This window comes from Schistocerca nitens, chromosome 10 (assembly GCF_023898315.1).
Source record: "Schistocerca nitens isolate TAMUIC-IGC-003100 chromosome 10, iqSchNite1.1, whole genome shotgun sequence".
Classification (NCBI taxonomy): domain Eukaryota; kingdom Metazoa; phylum Arthropoda; class Insecta; order Orthoptera; family Acrididae; genus Schistocerca; species Schistocerca nitens.
The window spans coordinates 67169467-67180043 of record NC_064623.1 but is presented as its reverse complement, the minus strand read 5'-3'; positions in this window follow the sequence as shown (position 1 = coordinate 67180043).

Here is a 10577-nt window from a genome sequence, read left to right as displayed (position 1 = left end):
AGTGTGAGATGGGCCAGGCAGAATTTGGAAGCAAGACTCAGACACCGAGTCATCCCAGGGGCCTTAGATGGCAACGTACTACCGACAATACGTGGACACCCAGATCACTGTTCTGGTATGGCACATGGCTGTAGCTCATCGTGCAAAACTAACATATAATATGTTCTGTAAACCCTCTAACTTTTGTACAAATTTAAATTACACCTTGTTATAATTAAATTCTACATTTACCTACTCGTCTGTTGAAAAGGAAAATTGGAATGAGAGTTCAAAGTACACCAAGGCATAGGCAGAAAAACAAAAAAGGAAAATATCTACTTTCTCACATAATCAAAAAAATATGTTCCCTACTGGACATTGAGGCCAAATGTTCGAACGCAGAAGTACATTTATTTGAAACTTTTTTTTCCTCTGACACACTATTGGCATTCTGATTGACTGTCCAAGAATTGGGAAGTTCATTGATCTGATTCGGTAAAAAGTACTGTTCTGACACCTGCGTCTTAGGAATATCTACCTCAGCTTGGTCCGCCATTCCGGAATCGACAGTCTGAGCAGAAAGTAAATTGGTTGAAATCGTAGTGTTAGGAAACTGTACAGTAGTTCAGGAAAATGCACTCACGTTATCTGTGGTGCTTTGCAACCCCTATCACAGGAATACGTTAGCCCACACATTGAGTACACAAAAAGCCCTGCAAACAGGAGAACATGTGTGGAGGGGTGGGGAGGGCACCGCTGCTGATGCTGATGCCCCTCCACACACACACACACACACACACACACACACACACACACACACACACACACACACACACACACACACACACACACCTCTCTCTGTCTGACAAAGTGTCTGGCCTGGGAGTCAACCTTTACCTGCAAGCCACCTCCAGCAAAGCACAGAAGTATGCTCTTCCGATCACACGAGCACACAGATTTAGAGTCATATCAGATACAGTAGATTTTCCCCGGGAACTGAGTGGGCCACATAATGTGTCCGCATAAAATAGCGGTAGGACGAAGAGGTCACATGGGATTAGCAAGTGTGTACAGCAAGAAAGAAACCCACGGTTCTGCAGTGCTGTGTCTCATTGATGGGAAGAGGAACTGGGTCTCAAAGAGTAGTGATACTGAAACAATCTTAATGCTTCCCAGGCTTGAAAAAGGTAACACGGGACTCTGAGCTGTCTGCACATATAAAACAGTGTGCGAGTTCTGACAGTGTCTCTATGGGCAAATATTGAACCAAAAGAAACACCAGATCTGTTAGCAGCTATGCTATCCTGAGGCACGACCTCATTATCCGAGAACACATGTTTCTTCAATATCTCTGGCATTACACAGGCAGGTGCTTTCGGCACAGGATCATAAAAAAAAAATATCAGAATTCAAATAGCAGGTAATTTCTGCAACAGTCATCCAGCACTACCCAAAGATGGGGTCTAGCTGCTGTGAGATCGAAATGGGTGCAGAATGGAAACAGTGCCTTAACTGATACTGGAAGCAGTCGACTGCAGGACAGAGCATTAAATCCCATTCCGGCATCAGATAGTAGCCTTGAATATGACCCCCACCAATACATGAATGAACAATAAGATTTTAAGTAAGTTAGCCACAGTAAATTATACTTAATATCAAACGCAAAAAACAGTATCAGCTTTAATGTATCAGTTAACACAATGCTAGAAGAAGGGACAGATTCTCTGTTAATGGCACAAAGAGAGACATAAAAAAAATATACATATACATCTACTTTGGCACACAAATACTTCAACTTGCGAGCATAAATCTCAAATGCTCAAATAGGAACTAAAATATCTGGACACATATACTGTTACTCACTTCACTATTCTGACTACATGTAAAGTCTTCTAAGGATAAGCAGGATACATCGTATACGTAGTACTGGTAATAGTCGTGAGCACATCAAACACTAGGTGGTGTTCTTTTCTGAAGCAATTACAACAGTTTATTGCTTTTTAAGTTTTAATTTGGAATACTATGCATCAATTATTAGTGCTGTGAAAACTCAAAAAAATAAGGATTTTTTTAAACTGATAAGCAGTATTTTTCCTCTCTAAACATGAATCTCGAAGGTGTCTGAAAATATATATCTGGTTTGGAGTGATTAGAGAGTTAAATGTCTGACTTCTTCCACCAGGAATACTACAATAGTGTTACAAAAATTTGGCCACTGAATGAAATAGCATTATTCCACTAAGCAAAACTGATATATGCAGTATCTGAAACAAAAGCTAACAGGCGAACACCATTCTGTGATACAAATTTCCAATGCCGATATGTTGCGCTATATTACTATTGTTGTCATAAATGATATTCAGTAGACAATTTAATGCCACAATTCTCACTTCAACTTAATCTACAGATGTGACAGGTACTTCATACAATTATTCAGATTGACCAATTATAAGTCAACACATGTAGATACTAGACACAGTTTTACATTTTCTAAAATAATACTCCACACACAAACTACTATATAAACACTGACAATGATTTCTTTTAAGAAATTATATATTTTGATCAGCAGTATTGTGTTGGGTTCATAAGTACATTTTATCTAATAAACAGTGATGATAAATTCTGTCAAAAGGGAAATATACTGGTGAATCCAATTGCATATTTTCTTGGACATTGATGAAATATAAACACAGTTCTTGAACAGGTAACTTTGTTACACTCAAGTATATGTGAGATGTACTTTCTCTACAACAACTGTTTGATAATTACCTGCTCAACAAATTAATTGTACACAGTAATTTGCAATCTCTGCAAAACTTGAAAGATCTGCAGTACTTCTACATTCAGATTAATTCATCATGTTTTTTGGCCTCTGTCAAAACAGTTTTAAAACACCCCTGAGTTAAAAGTTAACAATGGAAAATCCAGGATGGAATAATGATAATATCATAAAAGAATAGACTGTTACACTCACTATATAGCAGAGATATTTAAATTGCAGACAGTCACAATAAAAAAAGACTGCTAAAAATATGAGCTTTCAGCAAAAAGACCTTCTTCTAAAGGAGACAACATGCACACATTCACGCAAGCACAACTTGCACACACTACCACACACTACCACTGTCTCTGGCCACTGACAGCAGCCTCAATGGGCAGAAGCAGTGGTCATGTACGTGTGAGTTGTGCTTGCATGTTGTTTATTTTAAAAGAAGGCCTTTGGCTGAAATCTCACACATTTAGAAGTCTTTACTGTTCTGTATGTCTGTAACTCAACATCTCTTCTATATGGTGAGTAGTAATCTATCCTTTTCATAATATTGTCCAAGTTAAAAGTACTTCTTCTAGTCCTAAAGTCTCGAATGTCGTCAACTGTGCAAATAAGACTGAATGACTGCTTTCAAACTTTCCAGAAGGAAACAATATAGCTGGTGAAGCAACTGCAACAGTTGCTTACGAAAAGAACTGTAAACATCTCTAATGTGAAATGAAAATAATACATTAATGTCACCCAGGCAAAGCTGGCAACAAACAAAAAATGAAACTAAACCAACAGCTTATTGGTTAACATCAGTTCAGAACACTGCTGCATTATTTTTTATATTTCAATGGATACAGCAAGCAATAAAAAGAACACAAGAGCACAACGCTTCAAAGGCAAATGTTTGAAATAACTACACAAAATCATTAAAGAAAGTTGTGAGGACTTTATCAAAATGTTGCCTCTAGAGCTTCTAACACCACAGCCTTCAGATTTGAGCCTCCAGTTTTGTGTTGCAGGCTTGAGAACAGCTGGAACTGGGATGTGAGGTATACTATCAAAACTTGCACCTGCATGAGCAGCTTTCAATAAATTCACTTTCAAGTTCACAATTTTGGTTTGCACTTTTGCTGAGGAATCGGCATAGTTATCAGGCTATCTGGAAAACCTTAAGCTTCGATCCATGTGAGAGGACACTTTTTTATTTTATGTTAATCTATGATAAACTACCTCAACATTTTAAGACACAACCACGACTTTTCCATTTCCTCACGAGGAGCACTACATATTCACAACGACACAAACCGTAACGTTTGTTTTTCAATCGTACATCAGAAATACGTTAATGAGGTCTACAACTGCTTTTAAATGGCATCCACAAATAAAATGCTCCTTTCTTTTTCCATATTCTGCTCTCACTCAAAACAACCACCAATTCAGGTACTTTATAAGAGAAATACAGACAACAGATAAAAATGGTGATTGTGGATTTCTTCAGATCTATGCATTTACAAAGCAACAAATGAATATTTAAGTTCCAAAGTTCTAAATCTCAAACTATTATTGAAGTGTCTTGTTGCTTTTCTGTGAAGCAATGTTGAAATACCTAAATAGGGACTCAAACGAGGTCTAAAACAACGTAAACTTCTCTTGTTCAAAAAACCTGTTTTTCCTTTCTCATTAAAACTGATGACTTTACTTAAACTCATAACATATTATTCATGTCAACCATACTGAAAATAATATTACATTCTTAAATTGTTTATTCAGTCACTCGTTTCCTAAAATCTCAATACATCTTAAATAAAACTGATAAAATAAAAAAAATCAAATCTGCTTCAACTTCAGTAGACTACTGCGATGGTTACGAAGCTTCTATTTAGTCAAGTGAAGGACACCCAAGACCACACAAGATACCATGTCACATACATTACAAAACATCTAGTCCAAAAACAGATGTAAAAACATTTTGCCAACACTGTTACTACAAATAGAATAGAATACAATAAGTACAGTGGCACAAAATAGAGAAAGATTTTTAGGGTACAGTGTTGGGGATGTCACAAGAGGTGGAAGATTTCATTCTACACGTTTCAGCTCCCATTCAGTTATGGCTATTTCCCTGAGTTAATCTACATAATTATCTACAATGCAGAAAAAAAAGATATACTTCCTAAATTTTTATAGTCACAACAAAAAATTGTGTTATTACAAACGCATACTTAATAATAGTTTCTTAGTCTTCATATAGCTGTAATAATGTATACCTATATACCAATGAGCTGTAGAAAAATACTGGACTCTCACTCAAAAATACATTTCAATATGAAATCAAACATTATTTATGAAATAAATATCAACAGAGATATACCACAACAAAAGTCTGAACTTTGTGGTATGCCCAAAGCTAATTACTGGAACTGAAAAGAAAAATTCTACATTAAGTTTTATGTTTTCAATTTTAAGCTCAAGAAAGCTGCTTTAATTCTTACAGTATTACTTCATTATAAATGAAATATAGCCGTCAGTTTAGGACTCATATCCTCACTTAATGTCAGTTTCTGGTAACGTTCCTCCCTGTCTTCCAAACACACTATTCCCATAGTAACAACAACAGACACTGCCAGAAATCTGCATAGTAATCTCTATAGCCTACGGGGAAAAGGATGTCTAAAATAAAACTAAAAGCACGTAAAAATGGAAAATACAACGCTAACTGGGTGTGGAGGGAAGTAAAGACAAATGAAAATGACAAGTGATATTTTGCAGAACAACTTACACCTTCATCTCAGAAGAGAGAGAAAGTCAAAGAAACGGATCATTCAGGGCTTTAAACTGTGGATGACTCACATCAAAGGAGACACGGCAGGCACAATGGGATGCAAAACACTGACAGACTGCAAAATGCCACCGAGAGGCTGAGACGTTAAAAGTCAGAGAGGCACAGACATATAGGACAGATTCCAAAATTACAAACACGTATTGCAGAGGTGGCTGTGAAAAAGCAAAGAAGCCTCAAAACTGAGAAAGGCAAGCAGAAAATTTCATTCATGAATGGTCTCATTTACTATAGACCTTCACTCTCCTTAGCCAAGAGAAATAACCAAGCATTTGTGTGACCCTCATGGCTGCATCCATTTTCATACAGCAAATGGAAGATTTTTCTACATCTTTATCTGCTCCAGGATCTGAATGTGAAACCATAAATATAAAGTATACAACTGTGAATATCTGACATGTCACAACATAGCTTGTGTTCTTGTAATGTACATTAGCACTAACTGAAGGGAGCCTGCAAAGGTTACCAGTGAATGCACACACAAATTTTGTTTAATGGCTACACCAGTTTTGACTCTTTAATGATTTTCAGTATCCCACAACACTACCTGGCTAACGGATGCATAAAATTGTTGTAGTAGAGTGCCTCTCTTCGGCCTCATTTCACAGTCGGTATGAACTACCTATGACAGTAGATGACTGTGAGGCTAGCCACCCAAACGTGTCCCCACCACCAGTACCAGAACAGTGGTACTACTGGCTCAAAAAGTCACCTCATAGTCAACCTTCACTTTCTTGTCCTGCCCTGAAGTGATCGGGGCCATGGAGAACAATCTGCCAGCATTAACCTGGAGGATGAGGTCTCTGTGGTTGGAAGTCCCTCTGGCTAAAAGTTCCTGCAGTCCCTCTTCAGTTACGGCGGGCAGGAGGTGGTTCTTGGAGAAGGCAAACTGGTCAATATGCCACCCAATAGTGTGCACACCAGTGCAGTTTGAGAGATGGGCGGGCACGTGGTCAGAGGTCACAGTAAAAAGAATAAAAGGTAACAGATCACTCCACTGTCACCGAGTCCAGAAGTAAAGAGAGCTGCAGTACCCTGTCGGACCCACAGTACTGTGTAAAGCATCTGACCACGGCCTCACAGAAAATCCAGGCAAGCACCTGACATTCGGGGATCGCACAGAGGTCGGTGGAGAATGCTGCTGTCTTCTCGAGACACCAGGTGGTCCAGGCATGCTGGACGGAGGAGATGGTAAGGGAGCGATTGGGCTAAAAGGAATTTGAAGAGAACCTCACCAACGAGGTGACAAAGTTGGGCTGGCGTGACCCTGTCACGCCCTACAGCAGTGCAGTGGGGTGGGAGGGCTGAACTGGTCTCTTCTGGAGTGGCACCTCCCTTTGGCAACAGCAGAAAACCACTCCACCTTACCCGACAGCTGCCAGGCTGACAAGTCTGCCCAGTACTCCACCAGCCCTGGAACAAATGCCAGCTGACAGAGTAGAGACCACCGATGCAACAGGTAGCATTCTTCTTCAAAGCCTGTTTACGTATGGCACACACCCGCCTCCGTTATGTCCTAGTCTGCTCAAGCAGTGAGGAGTCGGTGAAGGGCCAGCCGGACAAACTGCTACTTCCTCATTCAGAACACATCCAGCTCGGCAGAGAGCTCGCTACGCACGGAGGATCGGCAAGTCATCGGCCTTTGACACGGTGCCATATAGAGCGTGAAATTTGTGCCCGTCAACAGGAGCCTCACAATGGCTCAGCAGACAGTAAACAAATCAAAAGAGGCCTCTGCAGGTGAAGACTGTCATGTAATAAAACATTTTCTGCCTATTAGAATACATTTACACCATTTCCAAGTAAAGACAACAATCTCACTTGTGATTAAGTCATACATCATCAATTTTTGTTGGCCATTTTTACAATGACACTGCTTTTCTCTGCATAAAGTAACACAAAATATATATAAAGCTATCGGGTTGAAAATCATCACAGTTGGTGAGGGAGGGAGGGACATGGGGGGAGAGGGAGAGGGAGAGGGAGAGGGAGAGGGAGAGGGAGAGGGAGAGGGAGAGGGAGAGGGAGAGGGAGAGGGAGAGGGAGAGGGAGAGGGAGAGGGAGAGGGAGAGGGAGAGGGAGAGGGAGAGGGAGAGACTATTAGCCATCACCCTGTAGATCAGCAGTAAGAGACATTGCACCCATCATCGTATCCAATTTTTACATTAAAAAATGCTCATAAAGTGTCACAATTTCCATGATTGCTTCGGGCTGAATTCCACTATGATCAAAACCTAGTCGCAAAACAACACTGCTATCTGCTATAAATTCTGCTCTCTTATAAAATACTATTTTCAGGCTGAAACTCAAAAATGTCTGAGGTTCCATTCATTTGCTCTTACAGGAGGACAGCAAATGCGCACTGTATCTCTAGAACAACAGAATTCCGCATCTCATAGTGAGGTGTACCAATCACTCCTCTACTTAAAACTACATATAATGATAGCTCTTGTTTGTAACCTAGGCACTGCAACAAAGTTATTCATGTACACCATTATTCAAAATATATACTATACCAGTAACACTCACACGAGAAAAGTTTAATATTACAAGAAGGCAGGATGTCTTGCCAGGAGGTGAAAATTTAAGTATGCTGAAAGATACATTTAAAAGTAGAAAAAATAATCTGTAGCTTTCTCCTCAAGAAAATAACTAATAATTTCAAAAGCTACATTTGTTTTTTTATACTTTTAAAATTGTGATCCAACAAGCTCAGAATTTCATCTCTTGGAGGCAAGTACTGGCCAGATTTCCAGCCTTCTTGTAATTACACTATGCATAAGCACACGTACATACATTACAAATATTTTAACATCCACAGTACAATATTTCTCAATAAATAAAAAGCAGTCAACATATTTGTACAGATCCACAGTGACACTACAGAATTCTGGTTAGTTCCAATAAGCTTCGATATATTTATATCCACCTCCTTTCCATTTTAAAACTGAAACAAAATTAAATTTTATTTGACAACACCTGCATTCCTTGAAAACATACACGTGACAGATTACACACTGATAAATGCTACCGTAATATCTAGTATGTTTAACGGCATCATCAGTTAAAAATGTGCAACCTCCTATCTGTGCTCTCTCGTACAACATCGTCAGACTTTAAACCACTAACATTCCAGTCTGTTTTTATGTTTAATGAATAGTATCTATTGAGCAGTCTGGCCAAGGACAGGGAGCTGAAGATTTTCCTACATTTACTGACTAAATGATACGCTAACAAAAACACAGTAACCAAGCTGCAAAAATCGAACCGATTCTATTGTTCTAGGTACACATAAATTGACATCAGTAAGCTACTCAAATACTGCTGTGTATGTAATGCAAATGAACTGCAAACACGTACACTTCATACTACGGCAGTATACACGAAATTAAGGTGCAACTGGGACAACAAACTGTACCTAGTACTTCAGTCTCTGCACCAGAATCAGATGCAATTTTGTAGAAAAAAATTGTTTTTGTTTAAGAGACCCTAACTGACAATATGTACATTCAGTGCATGATATGTATGAGGAATGATCTAAAAATTGGAACATTTCAATATCTCAAGGGTTACCCTTTTTTTTATCACAGAAAAAAGACTGACATGATGGCAACAAAAGAGAAGAACACAAATGTCTGAGATTATCTAAACTGAGAGCACGATTCTTATGAGTAAAATCAGAAGCGACAGTATCAGAGCTGAACTGATAACTGGCAGCACATCTGATGAAATACAGATAAAAGCAAAGTGGTGTCTTTCACTTTCTTTTGCATCCTGCGACAGTCTTATTTGCACAGATCCAAAGGAAGAACAGTCAGTCTGAAGCTGCAGTCAGAGCAACAACAACAGATTCCAATGAAAGTACAAGGAATGAAAGAACCTGTCCAAGAAATGAGACAAAAGAGGAGTCTAACAGCAGAAATTACAGCACAAACATGAAACAACAGCTTTGTAAAATGCTGCTGTTGCCCAGTGCGTCCAGTAAAGATGTCCCACAGGAGAATTACTGTTTTTAAAAAAAAGAAAATGAGGAAGGTAGACAGCAGGGACGGGACAAAAACATTACTCAGGAAGAAATAAATAAGTAATGCCTTGAGATGATCAATAACAAACATGCAAAACAAGATTACAGAAAAATTTTCGGTTTTGGTCACAGTACATTATATCAAAAAGTGAGCAATATGGTAAAAAATATCTAAAACTCTCCAAATTTATGATACTGTAACCTACTGTACACGTAACATAATTAAGCAGTAAAGAACAGGCAAAAATGTTTACACCTTCAAAAAATACAATATCTGAACAGTGAGAAGGTGAAATCTTAAAATGTGATACTGGATCATAATTGGTATCGATTAAATATCCCACCTTATGAATCCCAGAACAGGGAAGGAAAAAAAGAGTAGGGGGCAGAATTGTTTCAGTCACACTTACTGAGAAGACATTTCCACAATTTCCGTGTAGTTCACAGTTTTAACCTGTCACAAAGAGACAGTTTAGTACAAACCTCACTGTGGTAGTAAACAAACCGAGACACATTTTTGAAAAATTATGGTCAGGTACAAAGCTACATTTCCTTTTCATATATTTTGTGTGTTGCTGATAATACATGCTTCTTCAAAATTTCATGCATTCTGATACCCCCCCCCCCCTTCCCGCCAAGCCTCAGGCTTGAGCTCAATTCAGGTATTATCTCAGAGTCAGAGAACACATGCAATTCATTTCACATTAATTTAATGTCGCCTTCAAATACGGTGCAACTATCATTATGGTCTACACTAAAAATTCACATGTAAGATACTTAATACTTTAAAAACCAATCATTAAATTTTAAGCATTTACTGTGGCCACATTTGTCAAACGGCAATACAAGGATACATTTCACTCGAAACAAAAGCCAATTTTCATTATGAGTAAAAAATTTAAGAAATGTGACACAGTTCCCACTGTGCAAACCTCACACGGAGGATGAGCACTTTTCAGTTTGTTCCTCAT